The 12,201-nt window shown below is 51.0% G+C and overlaps 1 pseudogene; it reads left to right on the forward strand.

Annotated features, from left to right (window-relative positions):
- The first annotated feature begins 313 nt into the window (after window positions 1-313).
- LOC120871861 lies at window positions 314-2,523 on the forward strand (annotated as a pseudogene).
- The last annotated feature ends 9,678 nt before the right edge of the window (window positions 2,524-12,201 follow it).

The following is a 12,201-nucleotide window of genomic DNA, read 5'->3' on the forward strand; positions in this document are numbered from 1 at the left end:
CCACAAGAGAGAAAGTGTCAAGCTAGGAGGGGGTAGGACAAACTTTCCCTGAGGGTTGGGAAGGGTTCTCAGAGGGCTCCCTGGAAGAGGTGGTGTTTGCACCAAAGGAAAAATCACTCCTACAGAGTGATCAGAGCTGCCCCCTGCAGCCAGGACTTCCATTTAGAACCTGGACAGAGGACTGCCTGTAGGAGGTAAGCTCAGACTGATTCCACCCACCACAGAGGACAGCCCCCCAACGTCTCAGGATCTCGGCCACCCGCTGTCACAATGCAGTTCATTCATTCATTTGGTTAATATTTATTGAGTATCATGTGCCAGGCACTGCGGTCCGTACTGGAGATATGTCAGTGAACAAAACAAATCCCTTGCTCCTTTCCACAAAATTGGTGCTGAAGGTGAAGAGGAAGCCCCTGCCCCTCCCAAAGCCAAAGGCAAAGGAAAGCCCTTGAAGACTGAGAAAGCGGTGATGAAAGGTGTCCCCAGCCACAGTAGGAAGACGCGGAAGTCACCCACCTTCCGCTGGCCCAAAACACTGTGGCTCAGGAGGCAGCCCAGATATTCTCGGAGGAGCGCCCAGGAGAACCAAGCTTGACCACACCGCCATCTTTCAGTTTCCCCCACCACAGGGTCAGCCGTGAAGAAGACAGACAACAGCATACTGTTCATCGTGGAGGTCAAGGCCAATAAGCATCACATTAAACAGGCTGTGAAGAAGCTCTGTGACGCTGACGTGGCCAAGGCCAACATCCTGATCAGGCCTGATGGAGAGAAGAAGGTGTGTGTTCAGCTGGCTCCTGACTGTGAGGCTTTGGACATTGCCAACAAAATTGGGATCATCTAAACCAAGTCCAGCTGGCTAATTCTAAATACAACATTTTTATTATTAAAACAAATCCCTTGCTCTTAGAGCTGACATTCTGATGAAGAATAGAGGAAAGCTAGACAATAAAGAAAAAAATTAGGATATTTCAGGTTGGTGGTGAGTGGTAAGAAGTGAGGAGAATAGAGAATGAATGGGGCATGGGTGTGATCAGGGAAGCTGCAAAGAGCCAATTTTTGAATAAGATCAATAGGAAGAACATTTCACACAGGGGAAACAGCCTGCAGGAGTGCTGGCAGGCAGAGTGTGCAATGTCAAGGGATTCCAGGGAGGTAGGAGAAGGGAAGGAATGAGGATGGAGGGCATCGTGTGGCCCTTAATGGGACTGACAGTATTCCTGAGTTCCCCACAAGGGTAGCAGGGAGCCCTTGGAGAGCTTCTGAGGAGCCATGGCTTGGCCCTGGTTGCCTGTGAGCAGAGACTGGAGCAGGGTGAGGCGGAAATAGGGAGATGGCCAGGGGACCACTGCAGAGGTGACCGTGTCTTAGGTGGGGTGGAGGCAGCAGAGGAAGAGAAGAAGGCAGATTCTGGCTGTGCTTAAAGGTGGAGCCAAGAGGAACTTTTGATGAGCTAGAGTCTACCACTGCCCCCCTCCAAAGCCCTCCTGGGGCTGCAGGACTGAAAGGCTCCCTGTGACCTCGCCGAACACCACCTGGAAGCCTCCTCCTTCCAAAAGTTATTGGGGAAATTAGACCTTAAATGCTTCGTTTTCATGCTTTTTTCCAGAAATAAAACCAAATGTAATCACTGTAAGAAAAGCTCCACCCCCAAGGTGCTGTTCCCTCCAGTGGAGGCAGGGATTAAATGAGATTTGCAGGACTGTCTTGACTCCCAATTTAGATGCTTTCCATAAATTAATTACAGAGGCAAAGTCAGGAAGGGAGACCTGGGGAGCAGGTCCCGGGGCAGCTCTTCCCTCTTCCTGGAGAGCCAGGCTGCTGCCAGCGCTGCCCTGACCTGCGGGCTCCAGGAAGATGCTGGAACTCCCAATCTCTGCCTGAAGTTTGCTGCTGTCAGTCCCTGTGGGCTACGTATTGTCGTCACGAGAAGAGGTCCTGGGAGAACATTGGGCTTTGGGCTTTCTCCTAAGGGCAGTGGGGAGCCAGGGAAGGTGGCAGGCAGGGAGGAGACGGGACCAGATTTGCTTTTTAGAGGGAACCTCTGGCAACTCCAGGAGACTGACTTGGAGGGGAGGCTAGGGGCCCGGAGGTCAGGTGGATGGAGAGAAGGGAAGTGGGGTCATGTAAAGAGACAGGAGTTCCCACTAATAACACACTGCCCTCCATGGGCTGCCCCTCATCAACACGGCTCTGCCCTCTGGGCCCAGGCCTGATGCCCACCTCACCTGGAGCCTGGAGCTCTTGTTGGCAGAGCCTCTTGGGGCCTAGATCAAGGCCTGTGACTCATTTCTGAATATTTTTGGCTGCATAAGGCAGTTCTACCTAAGCTATTTGTCCCTTCTCGTCACAGTTCAGGGTTTTGGCCACAAACAGTGGCAAATGAGAGAGGGATTTCCGGAGGTGGTTTATGGGACTTCTGCTGAAATAGTTGAATGTACTTCACCTGCAGCCTGCAGGGAGATGAGCCATCCCTCCAGCTTCACGCTCTTTCTTGTGTTTTAGTCACGTAATTGTGTTTGACTCTTTTCTACCCTATGGACTGTAGCCCACCAGGCTCCTCTGTCTATGGGATTCTCCAGGCAAGAATACTGGAATGGGTAGCCATTTCTTCTCCAGGGATTCTTCCCAACCCAGGGATTGAACCCAGGTTTCCCGCATTGCAGGTGGATTCTTTACCGTCTGAGCCACCAGGGATATAGTTAACGCTCTTCCTTGGCTTGTCCTAACCATGGCCACCCTGGCCTTCCAGCAGTATGCCTGAGCGGCTCTCTGGTGTACCCCTCAAGCCCTTTTCCTCAGCAGGAGGAACACCTGGGCAAGGACAGGGTAAGATCCAAGCTTTTTGTGAGACCTCAGGACCCAGCTTGGGGGACACTCAATAAACATCTTCTCAGTGAGGGAGCCCCTGCAAGGGGACACCATCCCCATTTTTCAAATGGGAATACTGAGGGTCAGTAGGCGATAGTAACCTGCCTGGGCCAGAACTTGCACATCCTGTTCCAGATCACAGGGCAGGCCACACCTTCTCCTCTAGGAAGCTGTACTCAGGTCTCCTTGCATGGTGCAAACTGATGGTTGCAGGGAACATGGAAGCCCAGCTCCCTTGCCTGGGCTTTTGAGAACCCTGACATGTAACTTACACTCCAGGGTCCCCTGGGATCAGACTGAAGTTATCTTCTGCAGGAGGAGACCAGAAATGGCACCATGTATGATGGACAGGGAAGCCTGGTGTGCTGCAGTCCATGGGGTCACAGAGTCTGACACGACTGAGTGACTGAACTGAACTGAACTGAACTGATCTTCTCCATCCTCCCTACCTCCACCCCTCCTGGATCGCAGTCCTTTCCAGGCTCATTCTGGGAGTACTTCCTGGATAAATCACTTGCATTGGAATCCTCAGCCAATAGCTTGCTTCTGGGGAACCCCATGCTCAGCCCTGCCACACCCACAGTCCAGTCTGCATGTGGAGTTTTGCTGCCCCCGACCTTGCAGCTGCCCTGGGCCTCCACAGCTGCATCTGTATAAAGGTGGTGCCCGGCTCCAGCCCTGTGTGAGCACTGCTGCTCTTCTGGTCCTGCATCCCTGCCTCCCAACCCTCCCCCACCCCTTGCCAGAACTGAACTCAGTCATCAAGGAAAGAGGAGCCCTACCTCATGTAAGAATGAACAGTTCTCAGCTCACAGAACCAAGTATTCAGGCTGTTACAGCTCATTACTAAACCCCAGCCATGCCCTGAGAAAGATTACAGAAACAGCTCTGGTAGAAATCCCCAGCAGAAACAACCTGCTCCTGTCACAGGGAGCCCTGCAAATCTGTGGCCATTCCCCTGCTCACCTCCACCCAAGCACATTCAGGTGTTTGCAAGTCAGTGGGCTTGCAGCATCTGAGGGATGGTGCCCGCTTTTGGGTCCACGTGTAGGATTTTTCGGGCTTCCCTGGTGGTTCAGATGATAAAGAATCCACCTGCAATGCAGGAGACGTGGGTTCAGTCCCTGGGTTGGGAAGAATCCCTGGAGAAGGAAATGGCTACCCATTCCAGTATTCTTGCCTGGAGAATCCCATGGACAGAGGAGCCTGGTGGGCTACAGTCCATGGGGTTGCAAAGAGTCAGACACGACTGAGTGACTGACACACACACACACACAAACACACACACACAGAGGACTTTGTACAGCTGCTGGGGGGCTTCAAGCCAGATTGTCCAATGGAGGGAACCTGAGTCTGGGCAGCAAGAGGCCCAGGTTGGTCAGCGCTCTGCTTGGAGCCTGCTGGTGGCCCAAGCAGGTCACTGTCCCCTACTGACCCCTCAGTTTGAAAAATGGGGATGGTGTCCACCCTTCAGGGTTTCCCACATTCATGGGGAAGATGTTTACTGAGTGTCCCCCCTGGCTGGGTCCTGTAGTCTTACAAAAGGCTTGGATCCTACCCTGTCCTTGCCCTGATGTTCCTCCTGGTTTGTGGGAACAATGGGCAGGGTAGGAGAATGATGCAGGTCAGAGGGAGAAGTGGTCTGTTGGGCAGAGTCAAGTTAGCACATGGAGGGGCTGGCTGGTGGCTTGGGTCAGAGGAGTCGTGGATGTTGTGGCCAAATGCTGTGGTGTCACTCTGTCTTGGATTTGAGGGCAACTTATGACCTTGGGCGAGTCCTTCTGCCTCTCTGAGCCTCAGTTTTCTTGAGGAATCCTAACAGTGCCACTGTAAGGCCTGTGTGGTGCTGAAGTTTACATTGTTTCAAATCTGACATAGAGCTGAGCTCAGTGTGGATGGAAGTGACTTCCCTATACCCCAGGCTGAGTCCTCTGCTCCCCAGAAGAGCAGGCCGAGGGACTGAGAAAGGGGCAAGAGGATTCCTTTGCTGGGAGCAGAGTGACAGCAGGGCTGAAAGTCTAGGGGCGATCGAGGTTTGCTGAGAGAGCTGGGTCACCCCCATCCCTCCCTGTGCTCTGGTGAGTCCAGTGCCTGGAAAGCCTGTGGGGCAGGTCCTGCTAAGCCTCCTTCCCTTTGCCCCAGCCTGCGGCTCCACACACTCACCTCATCCCCCAGACACACCTCACTGGGGGCTGAAACTCAAACACATTATCCAAGGGCCTGGGGTGGTCAAGGGGGCCCAAATGGGCCCTTTGCTTCCTCTCTGCCCAGGGCTCAGGCCCATATGGCCGTATCAGCATTCAGCGATCAGATGCGAACCCACACAGAGGCCAAGAAGGAAGCCACACTGAGCCTAGCTTGGTGTGTATCATCAGGGGACTTCTTGTCCGTCTCTTGGCCTCAGTTTCCATATCTGTATAGTGGGCAAGTAAGAGATCTCTGAGATCCTTTTACCAGTCATTAGAGCCATTATACCCTCTGGCCCAGAGAGGTAAAGGGAGCCCAGACTAGAACCCAGGCATCCCACCCCCAGACCAGGGCTCTAGGACCATGAGCATGAGCAGAGGGAGGCTCCCAGGTTATGGAGCTGTCAGGCCTTGAGATGATGTGGAGGAGCTGACTGCTCAGGCCTCTAGGTGTCTGGAACTCCAGCTCCTAGCTTCCTGCATATGCCCCATCACCACACACCCACTTCAAGCACAAATCAGGGGTAGGCACTCCCCTCAGGGAGGAAAGGATCAGATGATCTCAATTCAGTTCTGCCCTTTATCAGCTGTGTGACCTTGGACAAGTCACTTCACCCATCTAGGCCTCAGTTTCCTCATATGTAAATTGGGGGTACTAAAATCTGCCTCACTGGACTCTGCAGAGATTAAATGATCGCATGCATATGAAATGCCTGGCATGGATCAAACTCCAAGTGGAAATTTCCTTTCCGTGGGCCTCTTCCCTTCCTCCTGTGTCATTATTTGGCTCGCCTTCCACTTCCCATCTCAGCTGCTTGTACTTCTCTTCCCCTTGGCACATGCCCAAGCTTTCCAGCCTCTAGGCCCCTCCTCATGCTAATCCTTCGACCAGGAATGCCTTTCCTCCCTCTCATTCCCACCATTCTCAATCTTATTGCTTTTGTTGTTCAGTTCAAATGCTGCCTCCTCCAGGAAGGCTCTCCTCCGAGGAGCTCGGTACCAGCAGACAAGAACACAGATACAGCGGCATCGGAAGGGACAGATCTCTGCCTGCGGTGGCTTCGGGTACCTCCTGCTTGGGTCAGTCACACATGTGGAGCGTTGTTCTCCCCTGCCCCGCAGTACACAAAAGTGTCCACTAGGTGGTGATAGAATGACAAAGTCGCAGCGGAGATGCACAAGAAGGGAGGCCAACGGGGCACCACCGATGTCATTCATTCATTTCTTCAACAAATATTTCTGAACACCTGCCGTGTGCAAGACTGTAGGATGGCAGTGGCAAACAGGAACGAAGTCCCTACTCTCAAGGAGCTTATGTTCTTGAGACAGGAGGTAAGAGAGAAAAAACACAAAAAATAAGGGAATAAAGCAAGAAAAGCCAGGATAGGGCGGAAGGCTGTACAAAAAACACTGGGACCCACTTGTGTTCAGACTTTTGAACGAGCATTTCTTCAGGAACAGCAGGATCTGTAATCAAAGCGTCACTTAGGTCTCCGAGTGGCTGAGCTGGAGCATTCCCCATCCCCTTGTTCACACTCTTCTCTTCAAACCAGCAGCATCACTTGAATCTTACAGGAAATGCAGCTTCCTAGGTCAACCCTACATCTACTGAATCAGAATCTGCATTTTAACAAGATCCCCAGGTAATTCATCTGCACATTACAGTGAGAAGCTCTGCTCCAGCCAGAGGTCAGGGGGTGACCTGCATCCATGGGCCAAATCTGGCCACCTATTTTGGTACGATGCCCAGGCAAGAATGAGTCTTGCTTAAAAAAATGAAATCTAGGAATTTTATGACACAAGAAAATTATATGTACAGTACTTCAAATTCCAGTGTTCATACATAAAGTTGTATTAGCACACAGCCATGCCCATTTGCTGACGTGTTGTGTGTGGTGGCTTTCAGGCTATGATGGCCACAGCTGAGTAATGCAACAGGACTGTATGGCCCACAGAGTCTAAAATATTTACAATTGGGCCCTTTGCAGAAAAATTTTGCCGATCTCTGCTCTAGTTCATCTCCTTGAAGAATCAGGGCAGTAGCTTGTCAGAGCTCACAGAAGCGCAGTTTATATTTCCATATCCCACATAGGGTCTTGTTGCACAGCCTCTCGTTTGGGCAGTTGAATTGCCTTTGTCTTTTCTGGATTTGGAGTGATAATCTCACTGAAAAAGATTCATGACTGATTTATGATATAATAAAGACATTTCAATGAAATTTCTATTTCAGATGAAGCTGGTTTGGAGCCCAGAATGGGATGTGGGTACCCATGAAAACTGGGTACTTTTTAGTAGAGTGTGCATGACTGATATGAGCCTTTTGTTGAGAAGGGAGGGAACCCTGGGCTCCTGAGAAAAGGAGAGGGCTTCATAGGTCAGCACAGGGAGCTGGAAGGAGACTTTCTGGCCATAACCCACCCACAGAGTGAGGGGTCCTGATCCTGTGGGGTGCTCTGAGGCTTTGGGACAGGCCAGCAGTTGAGACTTATCTCAAGTCATCAAGTACTTGCCTGCTGCGTCTCCAGTAGGAGTTTAGGGGTCTTGCAAGGGTGTGGGTACCGAGGGGGCACAGCAGAGAGGACAGTGGTCAAGGTCTGTACTCTGGGTAAGGAAGCAGCTCTCCCCGACTCTGCTGTATCCATGATTCTCACTGTCCTCGTGCTTGAGGGCAAAGCTCAGCCTGCCGCAGCCCCTCCCTACTCAGACCAGCTGTCCAGAGCAGCTTGCAGCTCCCCTTTGGGGCCCATGCCTCCCACATCAGGACCTTTGCTCCTGCTAGAGCCGGCCAGTAACCGCAGTGCCTCCCTCTGTCCCCAGCTGCCTCTCCAAATCCTCCCCATGATTCAGGGCCCCGCTCAAAGTCTGCTCCTAGAAAAACTTTCTGGTTTCTCCCAAGTTAGTTTCTCTGCCTCCTTCAGCACCTTGAACCTTTCTCAAAATTAGGAGGACCATTTCTCTATCTCTTCTCAGCTGCTGGTTGGGGAACAGAGGGAATAAGAGCACAACCCACAGTCATATATACTTAGATTTAAACATCATCTCATCCACTTATTAGTTGTGAATGCTTGGGCAAGTTTCTTAACATTTCTGAAACTGTTTCCTCATCTGCAAAATGTGAATAATAACAGCACCCGCCACAGAGGGTTGCTGTGAAAATTAAATGAGATAATACATATAAAGGACAGCCATGGACACACAGCTGGCACTCAGTAAATGTTAGCTCTCCTAGCATGTTGGAATAATATTATTACTAGTTGTTTGTTGAATAAACAGCTGAGTGGCATTAATTCTGAATCAGAGATCTGATCAGCACCCAGGGACACCTGTGTTGCACCCAGTACTGGTGGGCACTTTTCTATATGGTGCCTCTTGCAGACTTTCGCTGTGGCCTCTGAGGCAGCCACTCTCCCTGCCTCCCAGCCTGCAGCTGTCCCCGTGCTGTTTGATATTCAGGTGTCTCTGGAAGCATGCTGGGCTGTGTCACTCTATGCCTGAGTGGGTGTGGGGAGGGCAAGGTTACAAGGTCAGCCCTGAGGTGCTACAATGGGACTCCAGCCCAGAGGACCAAGGCTGGACTCTAACCATGGCTGGGGGGAACAGTGGAGGAGGGAGGGAGACACGCCCCCAGGTCAGGTGGGCAGGGCTCAGGAGGGTTACTGGGTTGGCTCAGGCCCTTAAAGTTCCAGGTTCCAGAAGGCAGGAATAGGGAACAGCCTCAGAAATTGGGCAGAAGCCAGATGACCAGAACAGAGGCCCAAGAGCCAAGTAGACCCCTCAGCCAGGCTGACCTGATCCAAGACCCCTGGGCTCTCTGCATCCCCTGACCAAGGGTAGGAGGGGTCCAGGGCTGGAGCAGGGGAAGGCGCTGCAGGGGGCACATGGAGAGTGAAGCCCCTGAGGACAGGGAGGCAGACAGTGGACATGGGCGTGGCTGGGGCCCATTTTCTTCCACTGGCCAAAGAGTGAGAATGAACTTTGGTCCAATTTATCTGCATTTCCTGCGTACCTCCGAGGCCCTGGCCCTGGGTTCAGCACACACCAACCACCATGACAGGGAATGGCTGTCCCTATTTTGTGGTTTTGGAGAAGACAATGGCACCCCACTCCAGTACTCTTGCCTGGAAAATCCCACGGGCAGAGGAGCCTGGTAGGCTGCAGTCCATGGGGTCGCAAAGAGTCTGCACGACTGAGCAGCTTCACTTTCACTTTTCACTTTCATGCATTGGAGAAGGAAATGGCAACCCACTCCAGTGTTCTTGCCTGGAGAATCCCAGGGACGGGGGAGCCTGGTGGGCTGCCGTCTATGGGGTCGCACAGAGTCGGACACGACTGAAGCGACTTAGCAGTAGCAGCATTCTGTGGTTTGGAAACCAAAGCTCAGACAGAAGCGCTTTGCCAGATGCCACCTGGCCAGTATGCAGCCAAGGCAGATCTTGTGAGCTGGCCTTGTTCTCACAGAGCCTCACACACAGGCCTGACCCTCTGCTTCTAGGCCCTCAGGGGTGTCCTCACCCACCTCTGGGTACGAGGCTGCATAACATGACCACAAACCCAGTGGTTTCCAGCAACAACACCCCTTGACTATCTCACAGATGACCAGTCACATACAACTAGATAGAAAGTTCCACAGAGCAGGAGATCCAATTTAGAAATAGACCCTAAAAGACCCACATTTAGTATATGATAGAAAAAGATGGTTTATTTCATAAATGATGTTGAATAATTTGCTATCTGAAAAAAAAGGATCAAAATTTCAGTAAAAAATTAAACCGCAAAGGTACCAAGCCTAGAAAGCATTATATACACACACGTGTATATGTGTGTGTGTGTATATATATATTTATACACATACACGTGTGTGTGTGTATATAAAACTCCATGTGAAAAAGATTTTTTTGTGAAAAGGCAACTTTAAAACATAGCCCCCCAACTCTTCCATACTCTTCCCATCAAGAGGTGGGGTCTCTGTCACCTTCTGATTCTGGGCTCAGCAACCGTGTGGCCAAGAGAATATGGCAGAAGTGAGGCAGTGCCATTTCCAGGCTCAGGCCTTAAGTGCCTGAGAGCTCCCTGTTCTGTCTCTTGGAATGGCCCAGGCCACAGGCCGGGAGCCCTGCAGAGGGCCCAGCTGATGGCCAGCCTCAACAGCCAGGCACTTGAGTGAGGAAACCTTCAGCTCCCTGCGGCCCAGCCACCATCCAACTTCTCAGGAAAAAGCATCCTGAACGAGACTCTCTTACTGAGCCCAGCCAACCTCCAAAGCCATCAGAGATAATAAGGGAATGATTGTTGTTGCTTTAGGCCACTGTATTTTTAGATAATTTATTATGCAGCAATAGATACGCTGTGATACACAGTGTGTGACAAAACCTAGAAGCCACAAGAATAAAAATGTCTTCATTAAAAATAATTAACAAAATCATAAGACAAAAAAAAAAAAAACTGGGGGAAAGACCATATTTGTAACTCATTATAGACAAGGGGCTAATTTCCTAATGTACAAATAGTACCTACAAATCACTAAGGCAAAGATGCCCAGCTCACCTGAGTAGGCAAAGAATATCCACAGATAGTTTATGGAAAAGGAAATGGCTCTTAAATGTATGAAAAGTGCTTAACTTGGCTCAAAAGAGAACTGTAAATTAAAATTACAATAAGATACCATAGAGTGACACAGGCCTATTTCTGGGGCCTGTCTCTCCTTCCTATCTGGGCCTTGAAGAGGCAGATTGGATTCAGATTAACATCCACAGAGAAGAGACCAACAGGTAGGGCTTTTGCCTTCTAGGAGCTCCCAAGCCTGGGAGCAAGTATGGGAATAGCCTGTGGTAGAGATGAAGCCGGCAGAGCTGAGGGACAGTCTGGGCCCCTCTCACTTGTTTACTCAGCATGTGCACCTCTGACCAGCTGCTATTGCTGGGGTATGGGTTTCCTTGAATGTGTTACTATTTATTAAGCACTTGTGACATGTGTTACCTTGTGTGGTTAGGCCATTCACGGTGGCTAGTCTCTTTTCTCTGTATATCTGCTGCTGTATATCTGGTCCCTGCTTCACTCAAATGACTATCCAGTCCTCTTAATTAGAAGGCTTAATTAGTCCCTGGTAACTGATGGGCCCACCTGATGCCAATTCCCTCCTGCAAATGGCTGCCTTCTCCCTCGGGTAGTAAAGACTGCTGCAATGTTCTGCCAGCATCTGTTTGGCAAGGTGTGGCTCCAGGACCCTTTGTGTATGATCCCTGTCAAATAAACCACTGATGTCTCTGTCTCCAGGCTCTTTCTTCAGTTTCAAAGCTGGACAACTACAAGGCTTGTAGGCCTGAGGGGTGCAGCCAAACATACTGCTGTTTGTAAGTACTGTACATAGGCATCCTCTCAACAAGCCATGAGGCAGGTAAGTACTTTACATCTATTTTACAGACGAGGAAACTGAGGCATGTAGAAGGTTAGGACTTGTCCTTAGTGGGTCACAGAGCTGCGATTTAAACCCAGGCAATCTGGCTCCAGAGCCTGAACTCCTCACCTCTCTCATGGCCTCGGTGCTTGGTGACTATCAAACATGGCCCAGGGCCCATGCAAGTGTTGCCTGCTTAATAATCACAATAGCCCTCAAAGGTAAGTGCTCATCACCTCATCTTGAAGCTGAAGAAACAGCCTTAGGAAGAGGATGTGAACCGACCAAGACGACATTGCTGGTAAGTGACAGAGCTGGGAGTCAGACCCTGTCCACCTGACTGCAATCCCAGTCTCTGCCCATGACCCCATGGTCCCGCATTGCTCCAGCATCTTGGCCCTGACCCCATGCCTGACCTGCTTTCGGCCAGTCAGCAGGTGTCCAGCAAACTGGGTGGCTTTCAACTGTGGGCTTCCTATGGGAAATTGCACTAAGTATTAAGGAGGTCATGCTGGGATTCAGGCTGCCCTGGTCCAGGGTCCTGTGTTTGCACAATAGGCCAGGCTCAGAGTCCAGTCTGTGTGGCTAAAGACCACTGCCTGGATCATTGTGACCATGATGGAACAGACCTAGAGAAGATGGTCAAGGCACAGCAGACCCTGGGAATGGGGATGACCCTTGACCACACCCGCAGCATACTCACAGCTGTAGGCACCTTTACAGGCACCCCCGCACGTTCACACAGGACTC

The sequence above is a fragment of the Oryx dammah genome, unplaced genomic scaffold (genome assembly GCF_014754425.2).
Source record: "Oryx dammah isolate SB20612 unplaced genomic scaffold, SCBI_Odam_1.1 HiC_scaffold_1, whole genome shotgun sequence".
NCBI classification, from domain to species: Eukaryota; Metazoa; Chordata; class Mammalia; order Artiodactyla; family Bovidae; genus Oryx; species Oryx dammah.